The sequence below is a fragment of the Triticum dicoccoides genome, chromosome 2A (assembly GCF_002162155.2).
Source record: "Triticum dicoccoides isolate Atlit2015 ecotype Zavitan chromosome 2A, WEW_v2.0, whole genome shotgun sequence".
Taxonomy (NCBI): Eukaryota; Viridiplantae; Streptophyta; class Magnoliopsida; order Poales; family Poaceae; genus Triticum; species Triticum dicoccoides.
This window is the reverse complement of record NC_041382.1, coordinates 221705846-221723356: the sequence shown is the minus strand read 5'-3', so window position 1 is coordinate 221723356 and position 17511 is coordinate 221705846.

Here is a 17511-nt window from a genome sequence, read left to right as displayed (position 1 = left end):
GAACAGGACCCCGTGGTGTGGAGGGCTGGATGAACAGTAGACGGTGGAGGGGTGCCCGTGGAGGGGTGGTTGAACAGGACCCCGTGGTGTGGAGGCCTGGATGAATAGTAGACGGTGGAGGGGTGGTTGAATAGTAGCCGGTGGAGTAGCGCGCGGTGGAGGCTGGATGAACAGGAGCCCGTGGAGGCTGGAGGAGGTCGACGGTGAAGATGAACAATATCCCGTGGGGTCCCGTTTTGCGGTACGCCACACCCCTCACGATGAACAGGACCCCCGTTTCGATCGTAGCGCTCCAACACAAGTCCGTTTCGTCCGTTTTGCAGTACGCCACACCCCTCCCAATCAATAGGACCCCCGTTTCGACCATAGGAGGTCTGTTTCGTCCGTTTTGCGGTACGCCACACCCCTCCCGATGAATAGGATCCCGTTTCGGACGTGGCCGGTCGAACACAAGGCCGTTTCCTCCGTTCTGTGGTATGCCAGCCCTTGTTTCCATCGCCTGTTCCGTCCAAGCCCTCCCGATGAACACGACCACGCATTCCGTTCCGACCCAGCCGGTTGGCTCCCATGCGTTTCGTTGCCTCCCGATGAACACGACGCATTCCGTTGCCTCCCCATGAACACGACGCATTTCGTTGCCTCCCCATGAACACGATGATGACGATGTTTCTCCGTTTCGACCCAGCCATGTCAACAAGCCCTCGCCGTATGTATGCGTGAGTAGGCGTTCGAGACCCCGCCCGTATGTACACATACGTGGCCGTGTTTTTTTTCTTGCAGCCTGGTCGATCTACGTACATGTACATGCTACGTGCGCGCCTCTACTACGACACGTGCGTGCCTCTACATCCACCAGTATATATGTACGTACACATTCGCGACCAGAATGACAATGCTACGTATGCTTCGACCAGGTGGGTCCCGACTGTCAGGCACTTCCTTGCGTGCGAAGATGTAGCTGGTGGGTCCCAACAGTCAGGGGGGCGAATCGTTTTGTTTTTTTTTGCCCGGACACACTTCCTTGCGTGCAAAGGTGTAGCTGGTGGGTCCCAGCAGTCAGGGGGGAAACGTTTTTTCATGAAATACGGTGGCCCGTCCGGTGGGTCCCCGCTGTCAGGTAGAGGAATAATTATTTTGCATGTAATAAGGAGGAACTTCCTTGCTGCGGTCGTGGACCCAGCTGTCAGCGTCTCCACACATAGTACTCTTCCGATGGAAGTCGGTCATTGACCACATTGACCACGCCGCGCCGAGAGCACCACGGCGCTGGATGACGGCGAGGCCTAGGAAGGGGACGATACGGAGGCAGGGAAGACTCGGCAGTTGTTTCCCACACGGAGGGGAGTACGACTGTACGAGAGTTTACTGGTTCGTCTGCCGTCGCTGGAGAATAACAGCAGGTGTGGGTGAGTAGAGGGATGGCTAGGCCAGCGATGGGAGTACGGTGGGGTGGTGAGGCCTGCGTGGCAGCACAGCCGGCCGCATGGAGGACGGAGCAGGCAGTCTCGCCGGTACTTGTTTGAGCGGCTGGAGCAGGAAGAGTAGAGATTGAAGAAGCACGACGGCCGTTGGATGGACATCCAACAGTCAGTGCTTGTGCGTCAACCTTTTTTTAGGAAAGCCTCAAATCTGTGGAAAACAGCATACAACCCATCTGCCATTATTTCTAATAATTTACAGCCCATTTGCTAATTCTTAAGGTTTTTTTGGAGCCCATATTCTTTTTGTTAGTATTACAGCCCATATTGTGGCCACGGTTAAAAAAGTATACAAAATTTTGCATATTTCGGTGCGGTCCGAACTATTTTTAATCCCGAAATTTCGACTCACATTCAAACCGATTTTAAAAATAAATGTATATCAATATAAAATCCAACAAATTCTCCACACATAAAAATTAATGTAATTTAAAATCTTGAAATGAAAAAAAGATATTTGAAACTAATTGCCAGTTTGATGTGTTTTAAAAATGTACAGCCCATTTCTCATCACTGATGGGCCATTTTCTCGGCCAGCCGAATGAAAGCTCTCCTCGTCTTGAAAGATTTGCAGCCCAACAGGCCTGACAAATCGTCTTACTTGGCAAATCACAAAAAAACTAGGCTATGGCCATGGACCCAGCTGTCAGCGTCTCCACGTACAGTACTCTTCCGATGGAAGTCGTTCCTTGACCACGCTGCGTAGAGAACACCATGGCGGTGGACGACAGCGAGGCCTAGGAAGGGGACGACGCAGAGCCGGGGAAGACGCGGCAGTGGAAGCCCATGCAGAGAGGAGTACAAGGGTTCACTGGTTCGGCTGCGGTGTGAGGCTGCTGTCGCCGCAGGGCCTGGCCAGTGGTGGGAATACTAGGGGCGGTGAGGCCTATGCGGCAGCACAGCCGGCCACGGGAGGCAGGAGCATGCGGCACGACCGACGCTGCTTTGGGCGGCTGGAGCAAGAAGGCCAGAGGTTGAAGAAGCACTACAGCCATTGGATGGACATCGTACGGTCACTCGAGCTAGAATCGTTCATATTGACTAAGTTGACAAAGCCCTTCGTCCCCGTCAACTTAGTAGGCCCACAAGTCAGCCTCCCACCAAGGTGGGTCCCAGCTAGCCAGGGGAGTATTCATTTTTTGTGCATAATAAGGAGGCACTTCCGGTGGGTCCGAGCTGACAGTGGAGGGAACGTTTTTTTCGCGAAATACGGTGGCCCGTCTGGTGGGTCCCAGCAGTCAGGGGGAAACGATTTTTTTCACAAAATACTTGTGGCCCGTCCGGTGGGTCCCCGCTGTCAGGTGGAGGAATAATTATTTTCCACGTAATAAGGAGGCACTTCCTTCCAGCTGCTGTGGACCCATCTGTCAGCCTCTCCACGTACAGTACTCTTCCGATGGAAGTCGGTCGTTGACCATATTGACCACGCCGCGCCGAGAGCACCACGGCGGTGGACGACGGCGAGGCCTAGGAAGGGGACGACGCGGAGCCAGGCAAGACGTGGCAGTGGATGCCCACGCGGAGAGGAGTACGAGCGTTCACTGGTTCGACTGCGGTGTGAGGCTGCTGTCGCCGCAGAATAACAGGGGATGTGGGTGAGTGGAGGGATGGCCTGGCCAGCGGTGGGAGTAGTATGGGGGCGGTGAGGCCTCCGCGACAGCACAGCCGGCCACCGGAGGCAGGAGTAGGCGGCACGACCGGCGCTACTTTGGGCGGCTGGACTAAGAAGACCAGAGGTTGAAGAAGCACTATGGCCGTTGGATGGACATCGTACGGTCACTGAAGATAGAATCATTTATATTGACTAAGTTGACAAAGCCCTTGGTACGCTCCAACTTAGTAGGCCCATAGGTCAGCCTCTGAAATGGTGCGCCCCAGATGTTAGGGGGAGGAATCATTTTTTGGGCGGCCGAAGCTAAGAATATCCGAGATTGAAGAAGAAGCACGACATCCGTTGGATAGACATCCAACGGCCACTGCTGCTAGAACTGTGTGTTGACTATAATAAGTTAACAAAGCCTTGCATACGCGTCAACTTATTTTTTTAGGGGACGCGTCACTTAGTAGGCCCACAAGTGTGTGGCAGAGAACTTATAGCCCATTTGTGTTTTGTAAGAATGTACAACCCATTTTTGAATTCTAATGGAATTTACAAGAGCCCATTTACAGTATGTTAAAAGTACACCCCATTTTCTAGCTAGGAAAACGATTAATAATTTCAACCAACCGTTGAAGACAGAATTCAATAAAATTTCCCACATTTTGATGGGATCCGAAATATTTTTATTCTGAAATTTCTAGTCAGATTAAATATAAATTTGTATTACGTAAAAAAAATAGTTGTACATAATAAGGAGGCACTTGCGTATGTACAGCTATGGCCCTAGTGGGTCCCTAGTGTCATCCAGTCAAAATAAAGTCATCTCCTGAATCCTCATGTTCATTGACGATGTTAATAATGCTCGACGCCACGGCGAGTGCAACAACTTGAAGGACAACGGAGAGGGCCTCGCAGGCCCTAAGGATGGTCCGATACAACGCCCACTGCTCATTCAGGAAGCCAGGATCATCGGACACCTATGAGCACCTTCGAGAAACTGAGACGGCATGAAACGGTAAGGCCGCTCTTGGGAGCTCTGGTTTATTTCAAACATGTATTAACATACAAGTGTAATTTACTCGTCATCGGAAACAACGCGTAAAATACAGGCGTAATGAAACTGAGGGCCCGAGGTCTGTAAGTAAAACCGGCGGGTTACGCGTGTAATCTGAGAGACCAATGTATATTTTACGAGCACTGCTATATGGACGACATTACCAGACGATACATGCACGACGTGCGTATCATGCCATCCATGGGCAAGGCTGAAACAGCAGCTAACGGTTGGATTGGCAATCGTTCGAGTGTCGTTCAGCGTTTTTACCGTGTGTGAAGTACTTCCGATATTTTACTAGTCGAAATCGACCAACCAAGCGCCTTCGCCCGAGACCATATGCTTTAATTTACAAGCGTCAGTTTTACAAGCGGTTTTGGTTCGAAAACAACGCTCCAATCACGGCCTAATATCATGAGTTGGTCGGAAGATCATATGGTTTCACGTCTAACCTACCCGACTTGTCGTATAGGCTATGAATGAAACATCAGATGATGAACTTCTTAAGCACGAAAACAACAGAAGAGGATGATCTTCTTAACAAGCAAATCACTGGCATTAGATCGACATGCAAAACAATACGAAGCATTATTCTCAGGAGGCACGGTGAACAGCTCGTGATGCCGCATGCCACAACATTCCAAGCTCAACTTTGCAATCAAACACAAGGCCCGGCATTACATAGACAATATTCAGAACAAACTCTTAACACAGGAATATCTCAGCAGAGTAACTATTTACTTCTAAACTGAACACAGGAATAGGAAAAACACGACGCTGCTCACAACAAGGGCGTCCCAGTCAAAAATATCAAATGCATGTCTTCTGGCTAACATCAATGAGCAAATTTTGACAAGGTTTTCCAATTCGAATATATTAAACTAACGTCTTCTTGCTAATGTCAATGATTAAACTTTGACAAGCTTTTCCCATTCAAAATATGTAATGCCTATGTTGTCCTGTCGTAGCTTCTTGTACTTGTTTGGGCACTTTTTTCCCAGGGCACTCCACGTGTTGTTAAATTGCCAATGGTCTCTGCAGACTAGTCATTTCACCGGTGTCTAATAATACTCTGTAAAGCTTCTCGGTCATTCCTTCTGTAATGTAGCGCAAACAGTGAATGCTTCTTTCTGCAAAGTGGAACGACCAACTGGACCTAGTAATGCAGCAGTTTGCCTTGGACACAGTGGCTCCTTTTGTGCAGTTCAACTAAAATCGAAGTCGGAATAAAACCGAGCTTTAATATTGATATCCCTGTAAGCAACAATAGGTATAAGGGAAACAATTACTGAGAAATAACGGTTGATGACTTGTACTCCCAGAAGAAAAGCATCTACGGATCTACTTTATCTTAATGGGAAACAAAGCAGGAGAGTAGCAATTCTCCATCAGTGTGATTCATTCATATTGACTGAGGCATTATCTTAACAATGCCTTGTTTCAACATTTATAAAGAACGACAAAGCAGAAAAGTACCATTCCTAAAACAATGCAACTGATTCATTTTAACAGAGACATTATCTTAACAATACCTTGGTTAAACATGTAGAAAGAACTACAAAGCAGGATAGTACCATTCCTAACAAGTGTTGCAATTTTGAACTAAGATTCAGTAGTTAATTAATTTTGAGAGTGGTGTTGCTTAATTTTACCAGCAGCATTAGATTAATGAAAAGCATAAATAGTTCAAGGGGAGACTGGCGCAACAACAGTATGTGCTTCCATCTACTTATAAAGGGGGTGATGCAGAGTTTGTTGTAACAAAGCAACGAGCATCATGTCTGGGTTGGTCCCATTTTTGTTCACTACTTAATGGGAAAAGACAGCAATACAATAGCTTCAATTCAACATTTATTTAAAATAGTACCAATACAAGTAGCACAACATCTCAAAGCACATTGCACAATCATGTGGATGAAGGCCTGTACTGACCTTTCATGAGACAGACAAGATAAAATACGAATCTACCAACACGAATAGGAAATCCAATCTCGTTTTGTGCAGTTGCACTGAAATCAAGCAAAGTGTTTCGCGTAGCGAAGCAAAATGTCGCAATAGAAACAAGTTGAATCGATACGAAGACTGGAAACAAATCTCGATCTCCTTTGTGCAGTTCCACCAAAATTAAGCAAACTCACCGGTGTGACATTCAAGTTGAACTGCACAAAACACTCATAAAACATAAGTGTTTCGAGTAGCAAAGCAAAATGTCGCAATAGCAACAAGTTGAATCGATACCCCTGTTTTAACAGAGGCAAAAAAAGGAAACAATTACTTGCCGATAAAGGAGGATGAAACAAACAGTGACAGAAAGAAGCATCTAACTTATCTTGGATGGAAAACAAAGTAGGACAGTAGCATTTCTAAAACGGTTGCATTGATTCATATTAACAGAGACATTTTCTTGAAAAAACATTCGTTAAAAAATGTAATTTACTTTTAACAGTGGCATTGCTTCAATTTTCCGGCGGCATTCTTAGATTAACAACAGCAAAATAGCTGTATGGGACATGCCAGCACCATGTGCGTCCAGACGTATAAATGGGTGATGCAGAGTATGTAGCCAAGTAGCATATATGCGATGGTCCCATATTTGTTCTCTTTGAACCTTCTTCCTATGTGAGGGCAGCAAATCTAGTCCTGCACAAACTACCCAACCCCCCAGTTTCTTTCCCTTTTCAACAAAGAGATCGGTTCCTTACAGATGTGTGTACTGGGTTACCCCCTTTTTCCCTTTTCGACCTACAAAGTGGCTGGATAGCCAGTCTATACTACTTTTCACCCCTCCTTTCCTCATTGAACCACGTCCTAGATTCTTGCTCCAGCCCACCGTACCATTCTTTCCTCTTTGAACCAAGACCTAGATTCGACTACAGATCGAAAAAGATCCACATGTAGCTAGAGCAACGACGGTTTCAAAGAAACTTATACCTTAGGGTCATCGGGATGTGGCAAGGCGTGTGGCGGGAGGCCGGATCTGCCCACACTACGTACGGTAGAGAGGAAGAAGGGGTCGGTGGCCCTCCCGCACAGGTGCTGGGTGAAAGAGAACAGCGCAGCCGGCAGTGGATTGCCTCCCTCGCCGAAGGCGATAGAGTGAACACTGCACCTCCTCCCCTTCCCGGTGCGACGTGATATGGACGCCTCCTTCACCAGCTGTGAGGGGGGAGAGAGAGACAAGAGGTCAATGCAGTCTTGTTTAGATCTAGTGAAGAGAGGGTGATAGACTGTGAATATAGCAAACCCTAGCAAATGAACGCTGAGCCTCCAGCGTGTAACATATATGTTGTGCGGCGAGCGTGTGGAGAGTGCAAACCCTAAGTTGATGTCCACTCTGTTTGTGGTCTATTGTTTTTTTCCTAGATTTTTGTTTCTTGTTGCTACATTATGTACTTGTGGGAGCTTAGATGTGATATCCTCAAATAACATCTAGATGTGAATTAGACAAACTGATTTTCTAACGTACCAAGAAAGAAAACTCGATCAAAAACACGCCACCGCTTCCAGGTCGCGAGAGTCATCGCGCACACACACATAGACATAGACATGCATATCCGTGTTTACGTAAAATTCCATTTCCATCTCCATCTCCAATCATATTTGCCCAACTGGCACATTATTTACGTTGTTAATTATATATGTAGCAATATTAACGTACATCATCTCTTGTTTGCGCACGTCCGGACCGCTGCCACGGCCGGTCCTGACCAACCCGAACCCTCTTCATCACCCGCGCGTGCTTCCTGCCCGAAATGGTCAGTGCCGCATTCATGCCCGGCCAGAGCGGACGCGACCTCTCACTGGCGCCGGCATTGAAGCGGCGCGCCGGCCGAGAGAGCGTCGCCCGCACCGCTTTCGGGTGCACACGGCTACTCCGTGTTCAACGGTCGCAATAGTCGGCTACAACATGCATGTAAAAAGTTCTTGGGAGTCCATGCTATAGCTAGTTGTCCTCCCCCAACTCGTCAATCTCTTCTAGTAGTGCTAGTACTCCATGGCGCGATCCATCAACAAGCAGGCGGGAAAGTTATCATATACTCGGTTTGCGGTGAGTGGCATGCCGAGCGACCGTGTGGGGTCGAGTCGTGGAGGAGGGTGAGACACGAACACGACAGACGTGATTTAAATGTTGGTTTTGCTCAATGGCGCGATCCAACGAAACGAAACGTTGGTTTCTCTCCGTTTCCATTTTTTCTCCGGAAAAACGGAAACTTTCCACTCCATTTTCATTCCTATTCCAAGGTTGCCCCGTTACAACATTCCATCAAATACAAAGGAAAACTAACAAGCATGCTGATGCATCTCAATGATTCATAGATCATAGCCAATATTTACTTCACAACTAAAGAAAAAAGTTGTGAGAGCGTGTACGAAAGAAAAACTACTGATGGGGTCACTACGACTTAAACCCTAAACCCTAAACATCATTCAATTTCCTGGCTAGGTAGAACCTGTCGAAGGAAAGACGGCTGGCACCCTCGGATCATACGATGCTTTTGTGCAGTTCCACTAAAATCAACCTGAGCATCCCTGATGGCAAAGATATTGAAGAAGTGTGATTAGAATAATAGTACTAGCACTAGTTCATGAGACATAAACTCATCACAAGTAGAAGCCGGTAGAAGTAGAGAAAGATCGACATGGAGATGGAGCTACGGCAGTGGAGCAAGCCGGCTCCAAAAGGAAGATGGACTACCTGGGATGTCGGGCTGTAGCTAGAAGGGTGGTTCGGACGCGGCATCGGCCCATACCGCGGTGACCCCCAATTGGGACGCACAGACTGTGGGTTTTCTCCCTCGCAATGTCGACCGCGTCTATGCAGAACATTGTTCCCTTCCCCCAGCTGCGGGATCAGGCCCGTCGTTCTATGCTTGTGAAGAGAGCAACCTAAGCAAGCAGGCTTGTAGCTTAGGCTCCTGCTAGTGTATATATAGTGTTTTTCTTTTTCTCTCCATATCAACCATTTTATATTGCGTACGTGTCATTCAAGAGTGAAATGATGGTTGCTTCTTCCGACTAACTTACTGTGTGATTTGACTGCTCCTTAGTGGCCCCTACACACACTCCCCCTACGTGTATGCAAAAGTCACACGTACACATGGACGCAAAAACGCGCGCGACGCCCTATTGCATGCATGTTCGAGCACACGACGAAACACACACGGTCACGCTCAAGTGCTCAACCTACACATGCATGCACACACATACTCAGTCAGGGTGAGCTAGTGACCGTATAAACAACGGAATATATATATATTGAGCGCAATGAGCGTATTATGAAGTCCACTGACCGTATTTTTACAAATATACAGTGACAGACAGTGTATTTATCTCGTTTGAAATTAATCCATATTAACCGGAGAGGAGGCAGCATGGACTAGCATTACTTTGCTGTGTCCCGTCAACTTGCCGAACAAGGAGAAGGTTGCAGGACGGGAGAAGCTTGCGCGCGGTGGCTCACAGGACAAGGAGAAACTTTTGACTAATGCAAGCTCTCCCTCGCTCAGACGGTGGACGTGCAACAGTTAATTCGGTGTCAGATTGCCAGAAGCATACACTATACTACTACTAGTGCTATTATTGTTCGACTTCCTGAATAGGCGAACAGCCAAGCGCAAAGTTCACTAGTACTACTACTATAGTCTATAAAGGTACGTACTATACTAGTACGAACCGGATGGAGGAGCGTCTGCACTCTTATTATAATTTTAAAATGTGATAAAGCAATCTTCAACACATTTGGTTCTCCTCGAGGGTTCTCGCATGTGATAATGGAAGTTGATTGCATGGAACACTCGCCACAATTCTCGCTTAATTCTGGCTCATATCCTGTTACAAATAGTAGCGCTCGGTAATATTTCCTCTTTTTTGTTATTCAGCATGTAAACAGGTCAGCAAACCTTGCGGCGCATCTTCGTGTGAACCGTGCTTGCTGCACTTTGAATGTGACCGAGAGCTGGCTTGATGAAACACCTCACTTCCTACTTCTTTTTTTGCGGGGTACCTCGCTTCCTAGTGACCAGTGTCTTGGCTGATCGTCCTAAGAATGCTTATATATGAATAAAGCTCTCTCATTTACCCGCAAAAAAGATTAAGCCATATGAGCGCTGCTATGCAGACGACTCATGGTGCACGATTCTTGCACGACAGTGCTAATCAAGCCGTCCATGCCTATGAGCAAACTACGACATGCCAATGGATTCACCATCGTCCAGCTTTTGTCCGAACAAGTATCATTTGCGTAGTAGTTTCGAAGCCATATTAACCGGAAAGGAGGGAGTATGGACTAGCACTACTTTTTGGTGTGTCCTGTCAACTCGCAGAACGAGGAGAAGCTTGTAGGACAAGGTGAAGCTCGCTTACGCCTTTTGACTAATGCAACCTACCCTCGGTGGACATGCATCAGTCCATTCGGTGTCAGATTGTGAGAGGCATACACTGTAGTACCCAACATGCGGAGTACCATCATTGTTCGACTTCACGAAGAGGCGAAGAGCCAAGCGTAGTAGTACGAGTAGTACTACTACTAGAACCGCATGGTGGAGCGTCTGTACTCTTATTTTTTATCTCTGATAAAGTACACGTTTATTCCGGAGAAGGGCGGAAAACGGCATCCCAACATGTAATGAATGATATCGATCAACCAACCATGCTCGAATATATCTTGGCCTCCGTGCGAGCTCGTTTGTGTGTTCTCGCTCCTCAGGCTTCTTTGGTTCATGACTAACTTTGCCACAACTAATCTTAGGCAAACTGTGGCTGCCACAAAAAGTGTGGCTAACAAAATGGCCACCACAAGTGTGGAAAGATTTGGCAAAAATTTGAGCCTATGACTTGTGGGCCGTATAACTAGAAAAGTGTGGCAAGCCACAAGTGTGGCAATAAACCAAACATATGCCTAAGGTGTTGTGGCATGACTAAGGTTAGACGTGGCAACCTTAGGCTAAGAACCAAACAGCCCCCTCGTCTCTCTCAAGGAACGGCGGGTTGGCTCTTTGCCGTCAATTGAGATCGGTTTGCTCACACTCCTGTCCCACATGTCAGTGATATGCCAAGAGGACGTGCGTTGACCGACTGGCCATATGCGTACTTGGTTTTGCACCTTCATACTACTCCTCCCTCCGTCATAGTTTACAGGAGGTGCGCTTCATTATGATGCATTTCTCTCAATGCATTTCCACCACCAGAGAGACTTTAGACGCGTTTGGTTTAATGCTCAATTAATTAGGGCATGGTAACCGCAATCAAGTCCACAATTTTCTCTCCATGTACTGTACTACTACGGAGTGGAGTAAGTGCATGCATGTGTGTACCCGGGGTGGAAGCACTGCATGCATGTGTGTACGCATTATTCCCTCTAGTAATATACGCCGTGCTATAACTACCAATGCTATTTTTCAGGCCGATCGCTAGTCGCCTTGGTCCCACAGATTTTTTTATTTTTTCTGAAGCGCGCTGTATAAACAGTGATGGATGGAGTAGTATGAGCGGATTCAAAGAAGAGCGTATTGATGGTTGCTTCTTCAGAGAAACTTACAGTGGGAAAGGTGGGGCTTATGATTTGACTGCTCATTACTCACTATTAATCTGGCGCAACGACCGTGCTGAGTCTCCCATGCGGTTGTGCATTACCCCCTTGGTTCTTAAATATACTCCGGAGTATTTGTCTTTCTAGATATTTCAACAAGTGGCTGCTCAAATATTTGTATTTTTAGAGATTTCAAATGGACTGGCACATACGGATGTATATAGACATATTTTAGAGTGTAGATTCACTCATTTTGCTCCGTATGTAGTCACTTGTTGAAATCTCTAGAAAGACAAATAGAATATTTAGGAACGGAGGGAGTACACATACGAAGCAAAATGAGTGAATCTACACTCTAAAAATATGCCCGTTTGAAATTTGTAAAAAGACAAATATTTAGGAACGAAGGATTATTATTTTGTGCATGGCACATGGACCCGGATGATGAAGAGGCTTCTGGCAATGCTATCAAGCTTCCATCATTTGTTTACATAATTGACGTACTATACAAATAATTTTCCAGCGACATGAAATTGTACAATGGTGTGAGCTTTCAGCTTTTGTTTCGCGTGTCTTGCCATCGATGCTCTTTCGGAAACAATAAAAAAACTAACTTCCTTGCTAATGCATGTCAATTATTAGCAGATCAGAGCTAATAATTACATCACAACTGAAGGCAGAGTTGTGAGAAGGTGTTAAATTAAAATTGATCCATGCTTTCATTGGCAGCAACGTCCCCCCAGCTCTGTCTAAATCAACAAGGCATGTTGGGAAAAAATTAGCTGTCTGGAGCATGCAACATTCCGATCATTTTGTGCAGTTCCACTAAAATAGAGCTGAGCGTCCTTGTTCCAAAGATATTAAGTGTGATTACGATAATAGAGGATTGGTGATGAAACAATAAACACACAAATAGAAGCCGGTCACCTTTGCAGTCTCTCTTAAGACTAACTAGTTGGAGAAGATTAGGCTTGGAGTTGGATGAGGAGGATAGAGCAAAACCAATCTCCCTTTGTGCAGTCGCACTGAAATGTAGAGGCGTTGCCCGTGTGACATTTTAGTACAACCGCACAAAACACTCTTAAGAAAAAAGTGATTTGTGCAGTTCACCAAAAGGTCACAATAGCAACGAGGTGAAATGGATAGCCCTGTTTGCAAAAAAAGAGGTAGAAAGGAAACAATTACTGGCCAATAACAGTTGATGACACATGCGACAACAAAAAATAAGCATATTCCTTGTCCTAAGGGAAGATAGCAACATGGTTGTGTTTGTCTAAAAAAGTGTGAGGACGAGTATGCAATATGGAAAGTACGCCGGACGAGCTACATTTTGAGCAAGAACTATGGAAGATCCACATGCAACGACGTGGGAAGACGGGCAGTGGAGCAAGGCTGGAGGGGATACCTGGAGGTCGTCGGGATGTAACTAGGTGAGCGACGGCGGGCGGAATCTGCGAGCAGGTGGCGTAGGCCCTGCCACGCTGGAGCTTGGTCAGAGAGAACGTCGTGTACCGCAGATCGGGACGTGCTTCCTCGGTGCAGTCGAACGGAGAAACGGTGCACTTCCTCCCTTTCCCCCAGCGGACGGGATGCGGCCGGATCAGTGACCAACGGTGAGAGAGAGAGGCCACCGCACTCCCTTTCCCCCGGCGGACGGGATGCGGCCGGATCAGTGACCAATGGTGAGAGAGAGAGAGAGAGGCCACCGCAGCCTTGTGTGAGATACTCTGAAGAGCGATAAACCAGGCAGGCAGGCTCCATTGTATATGGTGAGTGGACTACCTTTTTCTCCATAAAAATCATTTTATATTCTGTGTACGTGCCATTGAGCGATATAACTTTATTTAAAAATAACACAGCAACGCGTCAAGTCAAACTTTGTTTCGTGCATGCGTGGTACACGACCTCCCTAGGTAAACAACCGCTACACGCGTTCAAATTAGCATGTGGGCTGCCATTTCGTAAAGAAATGAGCTCCACCGTGTACCCGCGCGGGTGTGGCTGGGCACGAAGCGTGAGTACGTGCACGGTGCACCTATTCTCTTCTTCTATATGTACACCACCTACGTGGGGTTGTGTGAGAGAGATACAAACCTAGGGAGATATAGTGTGTGGGTTCTTGAGAGTTTTTTTGGGGGGTCAATCAAAAAATGTAACATATGCGATGTGTGTGAAATAGAGTCCTGGATATAACATATACTCCATGAGAAGAGAGTGGGCGATCCACGAGAAGAGAGTGGAGGTATCATCGGCTTGAGGTGTCCATAGAATCGAAGAGAGGGATGATGTGTGTGTGTGTGCGTGCGCGATCGATAAAGAGTGCCATCGAATTTGTGTGTGCCCACGTCAAAGATATAGAGTGGCTGGCCTACTAGAACGCGAGATGGGACATGTGCAGTTTGTCTCTGTGGCATGGATACCTACCTGCAGCGCTCGACTATCGGTGTGTGGTGGGGGAAGAGGGAGGCCCAATTAACTATAGAGGTACAATGTCTGGTATATGTGTGGAGGAGGAGAGAGGCCTACCTCATGTATTAAGGAGATCGATCTGCCTCATGTATTAAGGGAGATCGATCGGCATCCATGCATATGTGTAGGAGAGGAATAAGGTTGGGAGAGAGACAGAGCTAGAATGTTGGAGGGGGTGGTAGTGGAGTTGCTTCTAACAAATGGTGGGATAGGCTTGCTAGACAAATGGAGGGCACGCCCGCAATATCAATAAGAGAGGAGATGCCTGCTTGTTGTCTGTGCACGTGCGTGTGAGAGACGGGTCAGGAGGCATGCACGAATGATGAGGGGGGACGATGTGGCTGTGGTAAGCAGACGTAACTACATAGGAAGATCAATCGCCCTTTGTTAGAGAAAGGAGAGACATAACTTGTGAGGTACGTCGATCGATGGGGGGTAGTTAAAGTCGATCTAGGTATATGTTGGGAGATCGATCGGTATACATGCATGTGTGTGTTAGAAGCAAATGAGGCACGAGGAGAAGGATAGAGAGAGGGGGGTGCATGTAGGTGGTGGTACGAGAGGCATACTATATCGAGGGGGAAGGAGTGTGCGAGTACGAGAACGATGAAAAGAGTGGTGGGAGTGAGGCATGGATGATGACAAGAGAAGAGGGGAAGCTTGTGTTTGTGCTAGGCACACCTGGATAGAGAGGCATATCGATCGATGTGTGCCGTAAAGAAGGAGCTGGGGGCCTACACACACCGTGGGTGAACGACCTAAAGTGAAAAGACGAATTTGCGCGATGGAGCTAGAGAATGCTGAGGGAGGGTGAGAAGGATGCGGGCGTGTGCATGCACAAGAGAACGTTAGCGCTATCTACAAAGATAAGAGGGTTGTGTGGGTGTAAAAGACGAATAGAGATCATATATACTTCATTATAAAAGGCGAATTCGGATATTTGAAGAATTTATCATAGTGTTTCAAACCGACGCATGTGTGAATATATATAACGGTGATACACATGGTGCTGTTATGAACATGTTATACTACATTTAATATGTTTTATCTCTACTCTTATAAAAAACGGAGTTGTTGATGATGGTGTGCCTGCCATCCTGCATTATAGGCCGTCCGATTTATATCTGGCAGATAGCAAGGAAACTATGATGGTTGAAGTTGGCAACAATCATGATTGTAGATTCTTATTGAAATAGAGAAACGGATTCAAATTTAGTTCGAATTGCGGTGGTAGTATAGACATTTGGAATGCACTAAAATGTTGGTATGAGTAGGTTACATGCATTATACAGCAAGCGAAAAAATTTAATCGGACATAACATGGATTCATACTCCCTCCTTCCATCTATATAGGGCGTAATGAGATTTTTAAGACCGCCTTTGACTATTGACAAGATTAATAGTACATGACATGCACAATGTGAAAATTATATCATTGAAAGAACCTTTCACAGACGAATTTAACGGTGTACTTTGTGTAAGTTGCATGTCATATATCATTGCTCTAATATTTGGTCAAAGTTAGCATCGAAAAATGCATTAGGCCCTATATAGATGGAAGGAGGGAGTAGCTTTGAATAGCATTTGTATAGTAAAAAGGGGCAAGACTCTCTCTTTGTGTGGTGTGAATAGTTTTTTTTCATTTTCTTTTTGGTTAAGGGAAGTGCGAATTGATTTGGTACGTACAAGTACAATATTACTACACATTAGGCTTGTCCCTAAAATTCAACCCACGTCTTTTTATATCCCAAAAATTCAGATATCGTGCTCCCAAAACTGGCACCTTCACAACCCGTGCCTTGCTATCCCAAACTTACAACGCGCGCGAAAACTCCCTCCAGCTGCCAAATCCCGACACGCGAAATCCCCCTTCTAACCCTGAGCCGAAAGGGCCGCTAGTTCAAATCGATGGGGGGTACTTTTGTAACACACCCTACATTTTGGACAAGCACATCCCTATGTCATGCTTCACCCCCTCCCATCGCCCCCTTTTCGCCATTCGAAATCCCAGGCCGCCATAACCTCTTCGCTCCAGCCGCGAAACCCCACCTCCTCCGTCCACCACGTCACCGCTGCCCAGGCGGAGCCTCTTCCTCGATGACGTCGTCCATCGCAACAGCTCGACGTCCCGCATCCACCTCCCCGGATGAGGACCCGTCATCCATCTCGATGTCCCGCCGGTTCAGCCGCCCCGTCCTCCACCTCCAAGGATCTGCTCCGATGATCGCCTCGTCTATCGCAGCTGCTCCATCCCCACAGCGCCGCCTTAATCTTCTCCACCGGAACCGCATCATCCTCACCGACTCCTCGGACGAAGCCGAGGCCTACACAACGCCACCAAAGAGGTTGTACACTCATCGCATCACACCTTCTCCTTAACTCGACCTCCCAGCGCCGATGGTGCTCCATCCCGCACCCCCATGGAGCGGCTACCTTGAAGCCGGCGCCGCGGGCGACATCTCCACGGCGGCTCTCCCCCAGTGCGAGGCCCCTTCGGCGGCGGCGGCCATACCAGCCGAATCTGCTGCTGCTGCTCCGGCTCTTGCTCGATCACTCACTCGCCCAGCTCCTGTTGCTGCTCTCCCCCTTGCTCGTGCTACTGCTCTGCTCTGATTAAGCCACACTTCAGTCGACTGAATCGACTTTTGGGTCAGTCAATTTTTAGTGGTTGGGGGGCTCGCCGGAGTTAAGGAAGAACCACCCGCAGTGGGGACGGGGGCTCGCCAGAGAGGTGCCCTACTATCTATCTTAGGGTTCAAGGTGGGGGCGGGGGCCTAGAGGGCTGGCCGGGGCGGCGATGGCGAGTTGTTTCGAGGCGGCGAGGCGGGGCTGGGGCCGGCGGTTTGGCTGGTGGTGGCTGGCGGCTCAGGGGGGTGCAGGTTGAAGATGAACTGGAGGCCCTCCCTAAACTACATGTCAAGTGCCTCTCTGCTACAATTGCGTTCAGTTTCGACAGTAGCATTCAGATTCCATAGTAAATTTTAGTTTTGACAGTTAAGTTCAGAGTCAATAGTTTTTACCTCATCTGTTGTAGTCAGGTGGTTTTTGGTGATGTTAATTTTACATCCATTTTACATCATCTATTGGAGATGCTATTAGAATCCCACTTGAGATTGACAATGTCTGTCTTGTGCTACTTCAGCCTTGACGTCTTACGGCTCACCGGAGCTGCTCCAATGACAGAACGATCCATCACAACAGAGTAGTGCCATGTACGCCGTCTACAGATTCCTTAGATCTTCCTCCACACCTCCGACAGCCACCTCTGCCTCAACTGCTTCAGCGACCAACCCAATGATGCTGAGGTCGACACGACTACGGCAAAGAGGTTGTACACTTGTTGCATCACTTATTACTATACATCCACGTCGATCCATTAGGG